This window comes from Bacillus rossius, chromosome 2 (assembly GCF_032445375.1).
Source record: "Bacillus rossius redtenbacheri isolate Brsri chromosome 2, Brsri_v3, whole genome shotgun sequence".
NCBI classification, from domain to species: domain Eukaryota; kingdom Metazoa; phylum Arthropoda; class Insecta; order Phasmatodea; family Bacillidae; genus Bacillus; species Bacillus rossius.
Window position 1 is genome coordinate 31,075,184 of NC_086331.1, and position 21,170 is coordinate 31,096,353.

Consider the following 21,170-nt stretch of genomic DNA (forward strand, 5'->3'; position numbering starts at 1 on the left):
TCATGTGTGTACTAATGAAAAATAAAATGAATTATCTATATTTTAAAAAAGTATGATTTATTTCTTGTATCCTGATTTCCAAATAAGCCTGTGTTTCCGCTACTGTATGTGTGATCATTCCGTTTCCTGTGTGTACTGTGTGTACGTTCCGATTTCCTGTGTGTACGTTCCGTTTTCCTGTTTGTACATTTCGTTTTCCTGTTTGTACATTTCGTTTTCCTGTTTGTACATTTCGTTTTCCTGTTTGTACATTTCGTTTTCCTGTTTGTACATTTCGTTTTCCTGTTTGTACATTTCGTTTTCCTGTTTGTACATTTCGTTTTCCTGTTTGTACATTTCGTTTTCCTGTGTGTACATTTCGTTTTCCTGTTTGTACATTTCGTTTTCCTGTTTGTACATTTCGTTTTCCTGTTTGTACATTTCGTTTTCCTGTGTGTACTTTTCGTTTTCCTGTGTGTAAATTCCGTTTTCCTGTGTGTACATTACGTTTTCCTGTGTGTACTGTGTGTACATTGCGTGTTGGAGCCGAGTAGACTTCTATCCATGTAGCTTCATAGACATGTAGTTTCGTAGCCATGCGGTCTTTTAGTCATGCAGTCTCTCAGCCATGTTTAACTCGGAACCAGCTAGATCCTTTCAGACTCGTAGCCTTGTAGCCTCGTAGTCTCTTAGACTCGTAGCATTGTGGCCCAATATCATTGGAGCTGTTGAAAGAAAAGGTAGTTGGAGCATTTGGGGCTGTTGGAGCCATTTGGAGGCTGTTGGAGCATTTGGAGGCTGTTGGAGCATTTGGAGCTGCTGGAGCATTTGGAGCTAAGAAGTAGTCGTTGCACGTCTATGCAAAGCTAAATGTTTATAAGTTTGCTGGCTTTCGCAAGTGATTCTGTAGTAGGATAGAAATTGTGTTATAAATATTATGTTTGTAAACGACTTTGTGGTGTTTTATTTCTCGAACCTTACGCTTTTCTGGTATTTAAATTAAATTTATTTTAGCTTCGTCCAGGATCGTGCCAAGGACCTTAGACGACCTAATTAATCAGTATATTGTTTGCAAATTTATTTAATGAATTTTTAACTTTTTCCTGAATTTTTAGTTTAATATTACGAAAATTCCAAGATGATGGTCTTGATGTCGGATAGGATGATGGTAGTAGAGGATTTAAAGTCTCTTTAAGAATGTTGAACATGGTTTATTGAAATTATTATTATTTTTTTAAAATTAAACATTATTGCATCGTTCGGGTATCGAACCAAGGACTGGAGCGGATCAAATCAATATGTAAGTTAATGAGTGATTTTTTTGATGAATTTTGGATTTTTTCCCGCTTTTCTAGCTACATTATTACATGATTTCAAGATGGCGGCCGAATTTCAAGATGGCGGGGGGCACCTCCATAATAAATGATTACTGCACTGTAGCGGGTTATAATAAAATTAACCAGATGGAAATGTAGTCTATAATACAAGTACACGCACAAGATGGTGTACTCCAGCATGTGGTCGCTCCTGGTAGCATGTACTGAACATAAAATGTCGTATCCATGATGGTCGACAAGGACAAAGTTAAATTTCAAGGTCAAGGTCAAATTTCAAGATCAAGGTCAAATTTCAAGGTCACGGTCAAATTTCTAGGTCAAGGTCAAATGTCAAGGTCAAAGTCAAAGGCCAAGGGCAATGTACAAGGCCAAGGTCAATGTTCAAGGTCAAGGTCAAATTTCAAGGTCAAGGTCAAATTTCAAGGTCAAGGTCAAAGTTCAAGGTCAATGTCAAAGGCCAAGGTCAATGTTCAATGTCAACAGTTGAGGACAAAAGTATGGTGACCAGATAATTATACTACATGGTATCGGCACACTCTAGCAGACGAAAACAATATGGTGGTCTCCAGCGGATGAAGACAAGATGGCGGACATGATGTCATACCAGTTGATGATATATACCTTGGTACTGGTGGTGGTAGATCAGTCTAGGTAGCTTTCATGGAGGAAGGATCGACCGTTTACTCTCGTCGGGAATCGAACCAAAGACGTACATCGATATAATCAAACAGAATTCAAATACATTAATTTTTTTATGAATTTTAAAAAGAAATTTCATTAAAATCGGATAATAAATAAAAAAGTTAAAGATGGTGATCGTAACAAAATGGGCGATGATCTAGAATCCAATATGGCCGTCAAGGTCACGATCGAAGCTCCCCACAGCATGCGGCTTAGAGCGGCTTGACCATGGGGAATTTAAGCCACTATGGGGAACATTTCTAGTTTTTTATTTTTTTATTAAATTTTTATTATTTGAATTTTTTAATGATTTTTAAAATTTTTCCGGTTTTTCTAACATAAAAATTACGGATTTTCAAGATGGCGGTCATGACGTCTTACTAGGTGAAGATATATATACTTTGACATAAGTGGTGGGGGTCAGTCTGCTAGCACCCACCTAGGGGGAAGGATCGGTCGCCATTTTTAATTTCTTTTGCACCCACCGGGTTCGAACCGAGGACTCTGACCTCCGTGTCGTAAAAGTATCATTTTTATAAGTATTTTATTAAAATTTTATTATTTGAATTTTTTTATATTTTTTAAAAAAAATTTCGTTAAAATCGGATAATAAATAAAAAAGTTAAAGATGGCGACCGTAACGGAAAATGCAACGGTGACGTCATCATCCAATATGGCGGAAAACACAATGCCGGAATTTTCGAGAACACAATGACGTCATCCAAAATGGCGGATCCAAGATGGCGGATCCAAAATGGCCGCCGGGGTCAAGGTCAAGGTCAAAGGTCAAGGTCACAACCATCCAAGATGGCTGCCGTGACGTCACAATCCAATATGGCGGAAAACACCACAGACACCACAGCCTGAAGCCTGTCCCCGGAGGAACCAATACATACTACTGTTACACTTTACGTTATTGCCGCCATATTGGACTCTAGAACGTTGCAATTTTCGTTACGTCCGTCATCTTGAAAACCTTAATTTTTATGCTGAAAAATCGAGAAAAAATGTAAAAATTATAAAAAATGTACTAATTAAAATTTAATAAAATATATTTTTAAACGCACTTTCGTCATGCAGTCCTCGGTTCGAACCAGATAAGATCAAAAGTAAAAAAAAAAAAAATCGATAGAGACAACCTCCACGGAAGCCGCCGGCACTTATCTCCCACCACTAATTCCAAGGTACAGTAGAATCCGTTTATTATGACTCCGCTTATATTGACGAACCGCCTATTATGACGTAATAACACAACGAAATGTGGTTTTAATATAAAATTATTTGTAAATAAGTAGGATATAATGACTTTGCTTACAGTGACATGTCGCTTATTGTGACCCATTTTAAATAAATTATGTCCGGTTATAATGACCGGCATGATTCTTTACACCTTCGGCAATGTTCGTTAATTCCCGATGACGTGGCACGTGGCTCGTTTTTGTTTTGAATCTCAGTGTGTGATTGACACTTGAAGGGCACGCATTGTTGTTTGTGATATCCTTTGGAAAAAATGTCATCTCGACGCCGTAAAGCATTTACGATTGAGGAGAAAGGTGCAATTAATGGAGAATCGAACTCTTCTCTCGCAAAGGAATTTGGCGTGGGTCATTCAACAATCTCAATGATTTTCAAAAACAAGTACCGGATTAAGCAATCGTTCAATTCAAATGTTTTGAAACCGAAGAGGCTTTGAAAATCGCGACAAGAAAATGTTAATCAAGCATTAATTCAGTGGTTTAAAATCACGAAAAACAAGGGAATACCTGTCAGCGGCCCTATGCAAAATATTTTTGCCATGCGTTTTGGTATTCTCGACTTCAATTGTTCTGCAAGCTGGATCAGTCGTTTTAAAGTTCGACATAACATTGTGGCGGGAAAAATTGACGGTGAATCTTCGTCTGTTGATCAAAATTCAACAACAAACTGGTTGACGTCTCTGTGGCCGAATCTACGAAGACAATTTTCTGATGATGAGATTTTTAATGCTGATGAAACTGGACTGTTTTACAAATTAATGCCGGACAAAACTTTGAAATTTAAAGGTGAGAATTGTAGTGGAGGCAAGTTGTCGAAAGACAGAATAACTGTCATGATCGCATCAAATATGTGTGGCACAGAGAAAAAGAAATTGCTCGTTATTGGAAAGTCACAAAAACCAAAATGTTTTAGCAGTGTCAAATCGTTACCTGTCGATTATGCTTACAATCCTAGAGCTTGGATGACGTCAGAGCTTTATGAAAAATGGCTTGGAAATTGGGATCGTGATTTGGTGATGAAGAAGAAAAAGATTTTATTGCAGGTTGATAATTGCCCGGCGCATCAAAAGTTACTGACTTAAAGTCTATAGCACTTGCTTTCCTTCCGCTGAATACAACATCAATACTACAGCCAATGGATCAGGGAATAATACAATCACTCAAAACTAATTTTAGAAAAAGCCTTGTGCTCAAAATTATTAATGGTCTTGATTATAATGAAAACAACTCTTCTACGAAAATATTGGTGGACTCAATTCTGATGGTTAATGATGCCTGGAATAAAATGTGACAAAATACCATTCACAACTGTTTCATTCATTGGAAACCACGACGGTTTACCTGTTCAAACAGTAAAACATGAATTTTATGAAGAAGATGACGTCCCTTTATCTTTATGGTCACGAATCCTAAATTCAGATTCTTTAGCAGCACCGAAAATGTGGGAAGATTATATTGACATAGATAGTGCTCTTCTCAAATCCGAAGAACCCACCGATGAAAATATCGTACAGAACATTAATGCTAGGGAACACCTCGAAAGTGATGGGGAAAGGGAAGAGGAAGTCGAGGAAGCACCATTGCCTACCGCAGAAGAGGCATTAAAGGCTGCAGAATTATTATCACGATTTGTTCATAGCAAAATTGAAAATGATAGTAATTTGACCATGGCGACGTCCTCTATTCACAATAGTATTAGAGACTGTTATTACAATAAAATAAAATAAAACAAAAGCAGACAAAACTTACAGATTTTTTAATTTAAAAATGAAAAATTTGTACATATAAGTATCATGTTTGTACACGTGTTTATATGCTAAGTATCTCTATTAAAATACATCAGTATTCACCTAAAAAAGGTTTTTTTTACAAAACGCTTAGTATGACGTCCGCTTATTAGATATAACGAGTTTGTCAATTCCCTTCGATGGCATTATAAACAGATTCCACTATATATATATATATATATATATATATATATATATATATATATATATATATATTGTGCCGAATCAGTGCTACTTTAGGCACGATTTTTTTATTTTCTTAGTTTTACAAAATTTTAAATTTTTTTTATAACTTCAATTTTCCTCCTTCGCCCGCTGCTTTCGCCCCATCCAAACTTGTTCGGTCGAGTGTACCGGCAGGTTAGCTTGTTGAGCAGTATAGTGCTCTCACCGCCGTTTCCCACCAAATTTGCTGGGTCTAGCCGACTACAGGGCTATCATCAGCAACGGTATCCGCTGGCCGTCGCGTTTCGTCACGAGTTTAGCGCTACGCGTGACGAAAGTAGCCGCCCTAAGCTTCCCATGGTCACCTCCACCCCTTCTCGGAGGTGTGCTGAAGTTTGCGGTCTCTAACACGTTTTGGTGTCCTTTTTTCAAGCTCCGCCGCACGTCCCGACGTCTGGCCGGCGAACTCTTCCAGGGCAGGTCATTCACCGGACATACCCCCCACCCCGTCCTGGTCCACAGCAGTCATCGGCCAGCCACGGCAATGACCATCCTCAAGGCCAAAATCCCCCCCCCTTGCAAAATGGCGGCCACCAAGTGCCGCGATGGTCTCTGCGACTCCGATCTGCATGCCCACACCATCTATCGGCGAAAGGACGAACCAGCTGAGAGCGAGAGCGCACTACCTTTGAATATATATACTGTATAGAAGTCGCGAGTGGATAGGATTTACTCTACGTTTTTCAGAATCGTATGATGAGCAGCTTGGGAACTTCACCGCTGCAGTGCGCTGCCGTAACGCCCCGTATCGTCTTAGTTGTTATTTACACGTTAGAGCGCAGCGCTGTCGCCCGCTGTCATTCCCCGCACCCCTCATCCATCATTCACTGCAGCTCAACGTCGTTCTGGGGAAGGGGGAAGGGGTGTTTGAAGAGTTAGACACTTGTCCGCTAGGGACCACCACAAGTCGATGCCCTAGAGATGGTGGCGATTGCAGCGGTGAATTAACCAACTACCTCAAAACCGTATTAGAAATTTTAACCTGGGCTGGCGACTTCTATACAGTATATATATTCAAAGGCACTACTGACCACCCTATCCCCACCAGGAGAAACAGTCGACCTCACACTCAGTCGATAGGTCGCCGGAGCCTTTTTTTTTCCTTTCGGAGCCCTTCGGAGCACTTCGGGTTTCTCGATCCCCTCCTCCAGAGGAACAGACGACCAGACTTAATTTTAAGTTAGCGTCCAGAATCCCAGAGTACTCAAGAATTCCAGAGTGCTTCAAGGACCCCAGACCAGTTCAAGATGGCGGCCCAGTTCCGGCGCCACATTTTGCACCTTAAAATGTAACTCGTGAGCCTCTATAACGGAGTCTCCCTCCATCTTTCGGCACCCCTCAAAAAGAAGTGAAGAACAGCTTTATAACTCCGCCAGTTTTAGGACGTTTTCCTTATTATTATAAAACATTGTATTTTAAACACATATATTTGTTTTTTTGAGCCTGCGAGCTCAATGTTCCTAAACAGTTGAACTTAGTATAGCATGAAATGGTGTTCCCCCGCCCCCCCCATTTTTTTTATTTTATTCATTAGTGTACTCAATGTAATGTATCAAAAATAAGAATCTGACATTGTTACCAGTTTTGTTTGTAATGGCTGTAATGCCGTAATATATTTTCAAATGTAAGAAACCGGCAATGAAAATACTAAACTACTAATCAACAGTAAAAGCCTCTAATGAAACCAAACCATACGATTGTTTTCATTTGCTGCTACTTGAAACCACAATCCACGTAACCTTTCCTACTGTCAGGGAGGTTAATTTTAAATTGTGTTTGTAAGTAGGCTGTGCCCCTCTGGCAAGTCCTTTTAGATAATTAACCTGACGCTTCCACCGGACATTTATTATTAATAATTATGGTTTTATCCTGAGCACAGCACCACGGTAACAATATATATATATATATATATATATATATATATATATATATATATAGAGAGAGAGAGTCAGACAGTATGATGTCATGCCCGCCATCTTGTTTTCGTTTGCTGGAGGCCGACATCTTGTTTACGTCTACTAGAGTGCGCTACCATCATATTAGTTAAGTTTTACTCGATAGAGTGCAGTAATCATTTATTCTTACTGAGGAGTTCACCAACTTGAAATTGGGACGTTTTCTTGGAAATCCGTAATTATTTAGCTAGAAATTCGGGAAGAATTCCAAAATTCATTAAATAAATATGCAATCAATATAATTATTAATTCGATCGATTCCAGTCCTCGTTTCGGTTTTTGGGGTGATGCAAAAAAAAGTTATTTTATGTAAAAAAATATACTTATTTAATAAATCAATTTCAAAGTCCTAAAAAAGGTTTAAGTTCTACATCTACAAGACTCTAGTAAGCCGATGATGACATATTGATCGCAATTTTGAATTTTGGACGCCATCTTGGAAATCCGTAATTATTTATCTAGAAATTCGGGAACGGTTCCAAAATTCACCAAACAAATTCACTTATTTAAATAACGACTGAATCGATCGATTCCTGTCTTTGGTTTATTTCTCGGACCGTGATAAGTGTAACTAAATATTAAATATGTGTTATATTCTGTTTCTCATTTCCTTTCGTGGAGTTTATTAATCATTCACTTTACGAAAAACGACTTTATATAAGACACCTGTTGGACTAATTCAATACGTTGCCGACAAGCCTAAAATGTAAGTCTAATTTTCAACACTTAGAATAACTTCTAAACCATTCATGTACAAAACCATACATAGGTATAGACAAAGTGTCTTCGGACCACGAGACCGGGTCATGATCAATGTCAGATGTATAAACCAGACATTTACGAAAGTCATAACCTTCTTCGTCGTCAGGTAATATAACATATTTCGACTAGTCAAGGCAAAGTATACGAACTGTCAGACCTAATGTATCATAAAATCAATTACTGTGTGTACTGTGTGTTCATTCCGTTTCCTGTGTGTACTGTGTGTTCAATCCGTTTCCTGTGTGTACTGTGTGTTCATTCCGTTTCCTATGTATACTGCGTGTTCATTCCGTTTTCTGTGTGTACAGTGTGTACTGTGGGTTAGGTTTGTTCTTTTCTTTTAATGAATGTGTGACATTTAGTTAAATGTGCAATGTCAAATCTGTAGTAGCTCTGTAGTAGCTCTGAATATTTACTAGTCCAAAACCTCTTTGTCTTGATAAATAATTTATCAGGGATTCTTGGTCCTCTTGTAAGCATAATACGTGTTACGTTGGTCTAATTGACAATTGTAATTGATTTTATGATACATTAGGTCTGAAAGTTCGAAGACTTTGTCTTGACTGGTCGAAATATGATATATTAACTGACGATGAAGAAGGTTATGAGGTTCAGAAATGTCTGGTCTATACATCTGACATTGTTCATGACCCGGTCTTCTGTTCCGAAGACGCTTGGTCTATACTGTGCCGGAAATGAGGTATTTCGGCACGTTTTTTTAAAAATTGTTATTATAATTTTAAATTATTTTTGGAAATTTTATTTTCTATATAATTTGGTTACAGAAGGGTGATTTACACTTTGTTAGGCTGGTGTACGCTACTTAGTTAAACTTTGTGCCAGTGATCTGAGGCACCCTTTCTCAGGAACCAATCTGATCTTTTGCTAGTCTAATGAAGACGTTAGCAGCCCGTTTGACATTTCTCCTGCTTACAGTCACGTCCGGGGCCTGTAACCTTATTTCTCTGCATGACAAAATTTGCCTACAACAGCTCTGGACGAGTTGTTACCATTTCTCAGAGACGAGCTTAGAACAGCGATTACCGTCACGCATACGTCTTAGGTTCACTCATAGAAAGTCATGTTATGATGCTCGTTCCCAGCCTCGATGCATTTTTTTGTCCACCTCCACCCCCCTTGATTCTCAGAATTTAGCCCAGGATCATTGACCTGATGTGAACCACGCCAGGCATTGGCCGACTTCAAGGACGATTTGCCATAGAAAAAATATGTGCAAAGATGGACCACACACGACATCTAGCAGCAGAAATAGTAACTTATTCTCTTGTTATCAGCTGGTGGAGCTGACGCCCGCGACATCTGGTGGCGACTTTGCTAACGTCCCAGCTACCTTCCCCTGTAGGCCGCCAGAGAGCAGCACCGACTGCGCCATTAGCCCCAGGCTGTAGCCAACGTCTCGGGCGAGTCGATCCCTTTTTGTTTCAGACACCCCTCAAACAGGTAGCACTAAACTCGGCCAGTGCTACCAACTTCGAGATATCGAAGTCAGAGTTTTTGTGATTCCCACTCGGGGAACTTCAGAACCTTTCGGTCTGGACGCCCTAGCCTCCCCCACCAACTTTGATTGAGCATTACTTTTAATTACGAGACGCGGCCCTTCCGCGGACACTTCGCGTCGCGATTCTAGACGGACTGTTTGAGATTATTGGCGGATCGACGAGACGCACTACAAGACTTCCATCCGGCCGCAACCGACAATGTAGTCGATTAGACAAGGGATGCTATCCCTGTAAATTTCTTTAAGTAGTTTTGTCCGTCTGTACAGTACTCAGCATAATAGTTATTTCTTTTAAAAATGTTTTTTGATATAATGGAAACGTTCGAGCCTCCCGCGTTTTCGCGAGCTCCAGATCCGGACTTGCGACGCTTCAGTAACTAGAAGCCAACTTCTCTGTCTGGTAAGTTACTATCAACTGTATTCCCCAACCTCCCCTTATCTTTTGCGGGCATTTTCTGTCAAGTTTGCTAACTGTCTGTGTACTAGTTCTGATCATGTTTGATTCTGACTGTTTACAGACAGGGTCCAAGAGCTTGGATGCAGGCTTAGCATTTTCACACTCTTCCCCGTCAACAAACAGGCGCCCTGGCACCAGGATGACTACTAAACTCCGGGAAGCGAACCACCGACCTCCGGTGCTACAGTATCTATAGACCATTTTTGGAACATTCTTTAAATTACTACGTTCAAAGAAATTAATTATATAAAACTTAATTTCTGGACTTTAAGAATATACATTGGGATTGTTACAATGCTTTGTATTTCTTTTTTCTTTAATTTCATTGAGTTTGTTTATTTATAATAAGTGAAACCTTAAATAATTAATTAAGGGCCGGCCCATACGTTTTTTAATATATCTGAGAGCTCTTTAACTATGTAATTGAAAAATGTATTTTAACACATTTTAATATCTGTCATAAGTTTCCTTAAACAAATATAGAGTAATAATTATATTCAGATGGAATCACACATTGTTTCTGTTCATTTCTCATATCCTTGTAAAACATAAAGATCCACCGTTACAGCAGAGTTTATTGTTAATACTATTATTTATATACTTAATCTGATTTACCTATAATGCCTCAATGTAACAAAAATGGTAATTAATAAACAAGTCTGTACAAAAATGGTACACAGAGCATGTTTACCTGCTGTAACAAAAATGGTAGCATTGAGCATGGTTAACTTTCTGTCTGCTTTGGTTAAGAGAGATTAAAAACAAATGCTGTAACAATACCTATGTATGATTTTGTACATGAATGGTTGAGAATTTATTCTAAGTGTTGAAAATTAGACTTACATTTTAGGCTTGTCGGCAACGTATTAAATTCGTTGGACAGGTATCTTATATAAAGTCGCTTTTCGTAAAGTGAATGAATAATAAACTTCGTGAAAGGAAATGAGAAACAGAATATAACACATATTTAATATTAAAATACACTTATCACGGTCCGAGAAATAAACCAAAGACTGGAATCGATAGATTCAGTCATTATTTAAATGAAAGATTTTTTTGGTGAATTTTGGAACTTTTCCATAATTTCTAGATAAATAATTACGGTTTTCCAAGATGGCATCCAAATTTCAAAATTGCGATCACTATGTCATCATCGGCTTACTAGAGTCTTTTAGATGTAGAACTTAAACAGTAATGTATATTGGGGGCTACTGAAACAGGCGCTGGCGCGTGGATTGTGATTGTCGGTCCACCATCTTGGATTTGTGACTTCACGGTGGCAAACATTCCTCAAAATTCCTCAAAAATGGCTAAAATTACTCAAAAATTCCCATTTTAAGAAAAAATTTCCAGTTTTCGAGGGAAAATTCCCGTTTCGAGGGAAAATTTCCCGTTTTAGTCCTTAAAAATACCAGCAGCTAGAAATGTCCATATGTAGAATTAAACATACATGTCTACAGCCTCCGATAAGCCTCTGACGTTATCATGGATAATTATGTCACAGTTGCAATTTTTGTTATGCCCACCATCTTTAAATACATTATTATCCGATTTTAATGAAAAAATATTTAAAAATAAAAATAATATATAAAATAAATACATAAATTTCTGGCTTGTACAAGAACTCTATCTTTGCTCAACAATGATAAGTTTACAAGCTAGCAGAAACTGTTTATGCATTTTTTTTATTAATTTATTTTTATTTTTAAATATTTTTTCCTGTAATTTTATGATATCAAAGAAAACATGTGGTGGTTTTCTCCGAGTACTTCTGATTAATCTGGTCAATATTATGATGGTTTTCTCCGTGTGCTCCTGATTATTCTTGTTAATATTATGATAGTTTTCTCCGTGTGCTCCTGATTATTCTTGTCAGTATTTTGATGGTTTTTCCCGTGTGCTCCTGATTATTCTTGTCAGTATTTTGATGGTTTTTCCCGTGTTCTTGCAATCATTCCTGTGGTTTCTTCAAGTGTTTCTGACTATTCTGAGAAACCGCTGTCTGCATGGATTTTTTTTTTTGACTAATGACTAATGAGACATGTCATTTTATTTGGAGTTACATTAAATTCGATAATTTCTGCTACTAAATCAAAACTTGCAATATTTTTATCAGGTGGAATTAAAAAATATCATTACTCAGTCAAATTAATATTACGCCATGAGACATCTGTGGAGCACCAACATGCAAGACGAACTTCCTTTTCCTTGGAGTCTAGCGAAGCCATCCTTCTTTTGCGATCGTTAGTGAGCATTTCGCATCCCGCATAAAAGAACTAAATATTATTTACCTGCAAGCAACATGTGGCGACATCTGTTGTTGAAAAGCAGAACTACATGCATAAAGTACTTTTGCATGAGATATATTAATTCTCGCTGATGAAATATGAAAATATTTCTATTTAAGTATTGGATCTAATTTAAAACACTCAATTGGTATCTGACGTTAGTCTCAGTAACTAATATGAATTCCGATTTGGGATCTGACGCTGTATCGAAAGAACATAGGTGTAAGTTTTGCAGTAAAGAGTTTATCTTGAGAAAGAATAAAAGACAACACGAGAAGAATGACTGTGTTAAAAATCCACTGCGCAATATGATAAGTTGTGTTAGATGTAGCAAGTCGTTTACGCGGAGAGAGAGCCTAAAAAGACATGGCAGAACTTGTAGCGCCAAGCCTGCGTACAGGCTAGAGGACAACGATGAATCTACTAGCCTAAGGAAGAGTGATCTGCATTACGCCAATAATATTCTTGGCTCTTCCGATCTCGACAACGAACTTAAATTGAAGGAGGTTGATGATTTACGGAAGAATGAAGACAATGGAAGAATCCTTAACGTGAAAAGTGAGAATATATTCCAGCCGAATTCAAGTAGATCTTTCCTACTTTGTAAAAATGATGGACTCCTAAAAAGGAAGCATGAAGACGATGAAGACACTTCAACATCATCAACATCGAATTATTATTACGGTAAATTGGGTGAAGACGATTCCTTCTACGGTGATTGCTACAGTGACTCTGAGGCTGTTTACAAAGACATAGACTATGATGAAGCACCTAAAGCTGCCAAGATTGAAGAATGTGGCGGTGTCCTGAGACCGAAACGATGGAAACGACGTGATATATTAAATAAATCTGATCAAGCTTGTGATGATCACCGTCTCAAACATGAAAGTTACCCTGCGGTTGGTGGTAAAACGGAAGACACCAGAGATCATAATAATTATAAAGGTGCAAGGAAGATGGTGGTAGAAGAGAATGATTACACATCATGGAAAGATCCAAACATATTGGTTGACCGGCTAAGACTTCTACATGGTTCGCTTTGTGCAGGAAACTATTCGTGCATCAAAGAAATATCCTTCATACTCAAGGAACTGAGGAATGCTGGCTACATACAATAATGGCTTGTTTTACTTGCGTTTGTATAGTGTAAAGCAATAAAATAAATAATTTAAATTATAAGAATTTAATGTTTTTATTTCTTGTATTCTGATTTCTAACTAAGACATAGATCTCGTAACTTGTGCTTCCTTTTTGCCTGTTTTTTTTTTGTTGATGGAGCTTCCAAATGTGCTGCCTTTTCGTTGTCGGTGCTTCCAAATGTGCTGCCTTTTCGTTGTCGGTGCTTCCAAATGTGCTGCCTTTTCGTAGTCGGTGCTTCCAAATGTGCTGCCTTTTCGTAGTCGGTGCTTCCAAATGTGCTGCCTTTTCGTAGTCGGTGCTTCCAAATGTGCTGCCTTTTCGTTGTCGGTGCTTCCAAATGTGCTGCCTTTTCGTTGTCGGTGCTTCCAAATGTGCTGCCTTTTCGTTGATGGTCCTTCTATTTTTAATGTTGTTTTGACTCTAGTATTATAGTAAATGGTTCTTGATTTGACTTGCGTATTATTCCATCCGGTGCATGTATATAAGCGAGTCCTAGACAGCAGGTCGCTCAGTTTGTTACTGTCGTCGACGGTGTAAGGATCACCTAGATTATTTCATCTGGTGCATAAGTCGTGTAATTACCTGTTCTTGAGAACTCGATGGCATCTTTACCGACTTTAACGCCGAACTCGATGGACGTTGTACCATCGTCTACGGGAACCTTGACGTCAGCGACGACAATGGTGGAGCAGATCCCGTTGGCAACGACGACGACGTCGACATTGGAGGAGATTTCAACAGATGTGATACCACCAGCAGAAGATAGCTTAATGACTACTGAGCTGGATGTGCAGGAAACCACGACGATCGACGATACGACCTCGATGGAGACTTCAATGGATGCTGATTTGACAACTAGCGAACATCGGTGCTGTTACTGCGACAAGATTTTCTCAAACAACAGCAATGCCCGGCGACACGAGAGGAGCGAATGTGCCAAGAACCTATATCGTAAAATGTTTGTTTGTGAGAAATGTCATAAGCAGTTTGCCAGAAAAGATAATATGAAAACGCACATGAAGGCATGCAAAGGTCCTGCTGTGCGGCAGAAAGTAAAGGTTTCGGCGCAACAACGATGCATCGATGTGCATAAGAGAATGCCTGGAAATGGTACTACTGTTGCAACGTCTGTATCTGGATCGGGTCTGAAGGGATCGTCTTCATCACCACGGTATCCTTGCAGCTACTGTGATACGTCGTTCGCATTTTCCCATGATGCACGAAGACATGAGCGGAGCAAATGCACGAAGAATCCTTCTCGCATGAAGTTTCGATGTGATGAGTGCCTTAAATGGTTTACTCGAATTGACAGTTTGCGACATCATGCGAAAAAATGTAAAGGTGGAGTCTGTGCTCCTACTGCTGAACTACCTGCCGACATTTCGGCTCCTCGCTTTAGATTGGAGACACGAAAGCGTACAACCAAAAAAACAGATGCCCAGCAACCGATTGTTATGACGTCTGAACATGGAACTAAACCTAAGACTGTGTTCGGAGCATTACAAGTGAACGATAATGGCTTCTACTTGGCGCAGTCTGCATTTCGTGGAACTTTGAAAGACTACTATTATCTAAATACGTTCGGTGAGTCGAAGGACATTTGTAATTTTCTTGATGATATCAGACAGAAGATAATCAATCAGCTTACTGATGATGTAGCAACAAACGGACCTTTGAAATATAACTTGTGGTTGGACTGTATATATGGAAAGCCATATCCGTTCGATGACAAAGTGAAGAAGTGTGCATTCAAGACATCGGCTGCAGTAATTTACAGTTCTAATGATGTGAAGCAAACTGTTAAAAACGGTATCCAGAAACTCTGTCAAGAAGAGGTGGACTATGTCTGTAAAGGTTCTGGCTGGACTCTGTCAAGTAATAACCGATTGGAGCTAAGAATTAGTCATTTCACACCGCTGCGGAACTAAATGATTATAAGATTGCTGGCTTTCGTAAGTGATCCTGTAGTAGAATAGAAATTATGTAATAAATATTATGTTTGTAAAAGAACTTGCGGTGTTTAATTCCTCGAACCTTACACTTTAGTGGTGCTTTTTTAAAATATTAAAGTTGTTTTGTATCGGCCTGGGATCGTACCAAGGACCTTAGTCGATCTAATTAATCAGTTTATTGATCGGAAATTTATTTAATGATTTCTGAACTTTTTCCCGGATCTCTAGCATTAAAATTACGCATTTACAATATGGTGGTCTTGATGTCTGATAGGATGGTGGTCGTAGAGGATTTAGAGTCTCTTTACGAATGTTGAACATGGTTTATTGAAATTATTATTTTTTACATAAAATTAAACATTATTGCATCGATCGGGTATCGAACCAAGGACAGGAGCGGATCGAATCAATATGTAAATTAATGAGTGATTTATTTAACGAATTTAGAAATTTTTCCCGAATTTCTAGCTAAATAATTACGGATTTTCAATATGGCGTCCAAATTTCAAGATGGCGGGCACCTTAGTAATAAATGATTACTGCACTCTAGCGGATAAGAACTAAACTAACATGACGTCAGCGCACTCTCGCCGACGAAAACAAGATGGTGGTCTCCAGCAACGAAGACAAGATGGCGGACATGACGTCATACTAGGTGACGATATATCTGCTTTAAGAAAAGTGGTGGGAGTCAGTCTGCCTGCAGCCACCATTAAGGAAGGAGCCTGTCGCCATTTTTAATTTTTTTTTGACCTCGACGTGTTCGAACCGAGGACTCCAAACTCCGTGTCGTTAATGTATGATTTTTATAAATATTTTATTAAAATTTTATTATTTGAATTTTTTTATAAATTTAAAAAAAAATCGTTTAAATCGGATAATAAATAAAAAAGTTAAAGATGGCGGCCGTAACGGAAATTGCAACGGTGACGTCATCATCCAAGATGGCGGTCATGGTATCCTTATTCCTAGAAATGGCTTATAAGCGGCTATCTCTTAGGAGTTTTAAGCCAGTTTTAGGAATTAGGGTTCTTTCTAGGGCAAAACGACTTTTGAGGATTTTCGAAATCCTGATTTTCGAATTGAGGAATTTTTTGCGAATTTTTGGCGGAACTTTTTTCCACAGAAATGGAAATTTTGGCGATTTTTGAGGAATTTTGGGCAAATTTTGCCCAATTTTGGAGGATTTTGGCGATTTTTGAGGATCAAATTCAAGGTCAAGGACAAAGGTCAAGGTCACAACCATCCAAGATGGCCGCCGTGACGTCACAATCCAAGATGGCGGACACCGGCACCGGCACCACACCCAGAACCCGTGTCCTCGGACCGGCTATCCTATACTACTGATATGTTTTACAGATAGTAATCAGAGTCAGGATAATCTTGCCGAAATCAGTGTTGACCAAAACGGTAGTAATACTTGTGATCCTTTGAGCCATTTAAATGATGAACAGCGTCAAGCACTTAAAAGTTTATGTGAACAGTTTCCCAAAGTTTTAACTTCAGATTTAGGACTTACTAAACTTCTGGAATATGAAATAAAACTCCATGATAAAAGCTATGTTAAAAGTCATCCTTATCGTCTGGCACCTCCCCAAATGGATATCTTAAGAAATGAGGTACAACAACTTTTAGACAAAGGAGTCATTGAGCAATCTACCTCACAATATGCTAGTCCTGCTTTCTTGGTCCCGAAACCCAATGGTAAACAAAGAATGGTTGTTGATTTTCGTCGTGTTAATCAGAAAATTGAGATTGAGTCAGTGCCTTTGCCATATTTACATTCAGCATTTCATTGGTTTTCTAAAGCAAAATATTTTACTACCATTGACTTAAATTCAGCGTATCATCAAATTCCTCTAAAAAATGAGTCTAAGCCAATCACAAGTTTCTGTGTACCATGGAACCTTTATCAGTTTACACGTGTACCTTTTGGTCTCGCCACGGGTGCACAAGTTCTCACACGTTTATTAGATCAAATTTTCCATGATGTAAAATTTAAGTTTGTGTACAACTATTTGGACGACCTGGTTGTGTATTCAGAAAATTTCGAAGAGCATCTTCAGCATCTCAAAGAAGTCTTGTCTCGCCTTGAAAAGGCTGGTTTAACAGTGAATCCACAAAAGGTTAAATTTGCCGTTCATGAAATCTCATTTCTTGGCCACAATATTTCATCTAAAGGCATATCTATTGATCCAGAGCGCACTAGAGCTATCAGAGAATTTCCTCCACCACAGGATGTTAAGGGCATAGCCCGATTTATTGGCATGATTCAGTTTTTTGGCAAGTTCATTCCAAATTTAGCTGAAAAGGCAGTTCCCCTTAACAGTTTACGAAAGAAAAATGTTAAGTTCGAATGGGGAAAGGAACAGCAAAAGGCTTTTGAATCTTTAAAAAATGACATTATAAGTCCACCAATTCTTCGTATGGCAGATTTCTCAAAACCTTTCATCTTACAAACCGACGCTTCAGGTTCAGCAGTAGGAGCAGTCTTGGCGCAAGAATTTGATGGTTGTCGCCAACCTATTGCATTTGCATCCCGGACTCTCACTCAACAGGAAAAGAAATCTACGATTTATGAACTTGAATGTTTAGCTGTTGTTTTTGGTATCGACAAATTTAGGCCTTATTTAGAGCATGCAGAGTTTTTGTTGGAAACTGATAACCAGGCTTTGTCTTGGCTTTTGGCTCATCCCCGACAGTTAGGTAAAATTGGTCGTTGGGTCATGAGAATATCCTCTTTAAAATTCAAGGTGCAGCATATCCGAGGAACGCAAAATGTTGTGGCGGATGCCCTTTCACGTATGTTTGATACAAACCAATCTAACAAACCTTCAAGCGAAAACTTTTGTAAAGTCCTCGTGACTGATTTTCTATTGGCATTCAAAAACATCCAGTCTTACCAGGAAGAAGATGAGGAATTGAGTAATATTGTTAAAAAAATTAAATCTGGAATTCCACAGAAACCTTATTTTTTATCTAAAGACATCCTTTATTCTAAAATTCGCCATAATCAGAAACGTATTGTGCTACCTAAAGTCTTGAAACCTGTGGTGTTTGAATACTTTCATTCTTCACCTATTGGAGCCCACCTTGGTATTTACAAAACTATCGAATCTATAAGAAAGCATTTTGTCTGGAAAGGTATGCATGGTGAAATTTCCAACAGAGTTAAGCAATGTCGTCTTTGTGCCCTCAGCAAACCTGCTCAAAACACACAATTGGGATTCTTGTCGTCTGAAGTATCTGAGAAACCTATGGAAAAATTATTCATTGACTTTGTAGGTCCATTGCCCAGAAGTAAAAATGGAAACAATATGTTATTGGTCTGTGTTGATGCTTTTTCAAAATTTGTTTGGCTCATTCCCTTAAGAAAGGCAGATGCACCATCTACAATTCGAGCTCTTCAGACTTGTATTTTCCAAAACTTTGGCGTTCCGACATCTATCGTCTCTGATAATGGTAACCAATTCACTTCTAAATTATTTAAGAGCATGTGTTTCACCCATGGCATACGCCATATTACCTTGTCACCCTACTACCTTCCACCTTCGCATGCGGAAAGGTTCAATCGTAACCTCCGATCAGCGTTAATCGCTTTCCATGCGCAAGATCAGTGTAGTTGGGACAAAAATTTAGTTTGGCTTCAAATGGCATTCAAGTACTCCCGCCATGAATCTCACAAAACTACACCGTTCAATTTAATGTTCACTTTTGCTCCAAACAACCCATTATCTAATCTTTGGTGTCTGAAAGAGTTATTGCCAGAAAACCCTAAAAATATTAAGGAAGTTTGGGCCTCTGCCCTTAAAAATCTCAAACGGTCTCACGAAAGGAGCCGCTTAAAATATAATAAGAATAGAATGGACAATCCTTTTCGACGAGGTGATCTAGTTCTTTGCAAGGCTCATCCCACAAGCAAAGCAGTGGATAAAAAAATGGCAAAATTGTCATTTCGTTGGTCAGGTCCTTTTCAAATCCAACGCTTTCTCACGCCAGTCACAGTAAGCCTAGTTATCCCTGAATCAGGAGCATATGTGACTAGAGCACACATTTCACATTTAAAGAGATGTTATTCTCCACCTTCAGTTTGAATAGACATTGTTTAGGTGCTGCAGAACCTAACCTTGTGCTCACTGTTGGTTTGCATTTCATTCGGGTCTGTGACTCAGTTGATCGTGGTCTGATCACCCACCGATCCTAGTCTTGACAACCCAGGAAACTTTAATTTACATGTTATAGGCCTATACTATTCACTTTGTTAGTTAATAAAGTAACAAGAAGAGATAAGTAAAAAACCCATGGTACTAATTTTAAGTCGGTTGCAACCTTTGATATATTTGTTATGTAGTTTAAGAGAATAAAGTTTTTTTTGGTTAGTTTTTTTTAATGGTATAAGGGTAATGAATTTGGTTTGATAGTAGATGTTATGTTAAGTAATTTTTTTTGTCATCTATTTACCACCTTGGACCCTTTTGGTTTCATGTTCCAGTGTCCCTGTGTTTCTTTCCCGTCTGACTCACAACGTTGTGCTTCTGCGCCATGATTGGGCGGTTGTGCATTCTCACATGCATCCACGCCTTGGTTGCCAACATCACGGTAAAACAATTACAATCTGGTGTTCTGTTTGAGAAAGGTCAAGAGCTACATTTTTCGGATAGTTACTATTCTGTTGTGCTGAGTTTTGATCTACTTAATTTACACGATGAAAGTGCACAGTTGGAAACAACATTGAATCAAGTTCTTCTACTTAATAACGAACAGTCTTCCAAAAAATCTTCTATGAATCAAGATTTTGCTTTTGTCATTCCGCAGCTCCGGGAGAACTTTTTAGCATACAAAACAGAAATTTTAGCATTAACTTCACTTTTGCCCCGAAGGGACACACGCGAAAGACGTGGTTTATTTAATTTTGGAGGTACAGTGCTCAAAACAGTTTTTGGAACTCTAGATAATAATGACCTAGTGATGTTAGAAAAACGTTTAAAATCAGTAACAGCAAATCAAGAAGATATTGCTACCAGTGTTTTCCACCATATGATTGTTGTCAAGGATTTGGAAGCGAGAGTGCTTAATAATACTAAACTCATTAAAAATTTAGCAGTACATTATTTGGACAACTACAATGAATTTTTTAAGTTGTTTAACAGCACCGTTCATGAAGTTTGGGATAAGATGATGATGATAAGTCTCAGAATTGATTTAAATACCCTTCTGTTTAGAGTCAGTAAAACTCTCTCGAGCGCACGACTTGAGCTGTGTGACTTATGTCTAGCCATTGAAAATAGTGTGCATGGAAAGTTAAGCTCAACCTTAGTAGTACCCAATGTTTTCCTTCAGCTATTAGATAAGATTCAGCACTTGATTTCTTTGCCATTGTATATGTTGGCCCCAGTTTCTATTGAAAATCTTCACTTATTTTATGGTCTTTGTCATGTTCAAGCGGTGATCTATAATCATTCTTTGGAAGTTATTGTTAATGTACCCTTGGCTACTAAAGACAGCAGCTTTGAATTCTATAATGTTTTTAGTTTTCCCTTTTTCTTTTCTAAATTACATCATTATATACTTCTTAAAGTTCATGATATTTTACTGGTTAGTCCTGATAGGAAACTTTTCGCACCAATTAACTTTAAGTTACTCGCTGACTGTAAGGAACATGGTATCATCCTGTGCCCTCCTACTTTTCCGTTTTTTGATTCCCACATGGATAACTGTGAATTTAATCTTTTCCTCGGCAGATCGTTTATGGAATTTTGTGATAAGTCCATTGTCCCGTTGGACCTTCCCTTTTTTCAAAAAACTAATTCCTTATGGATCTTCACTACCAAC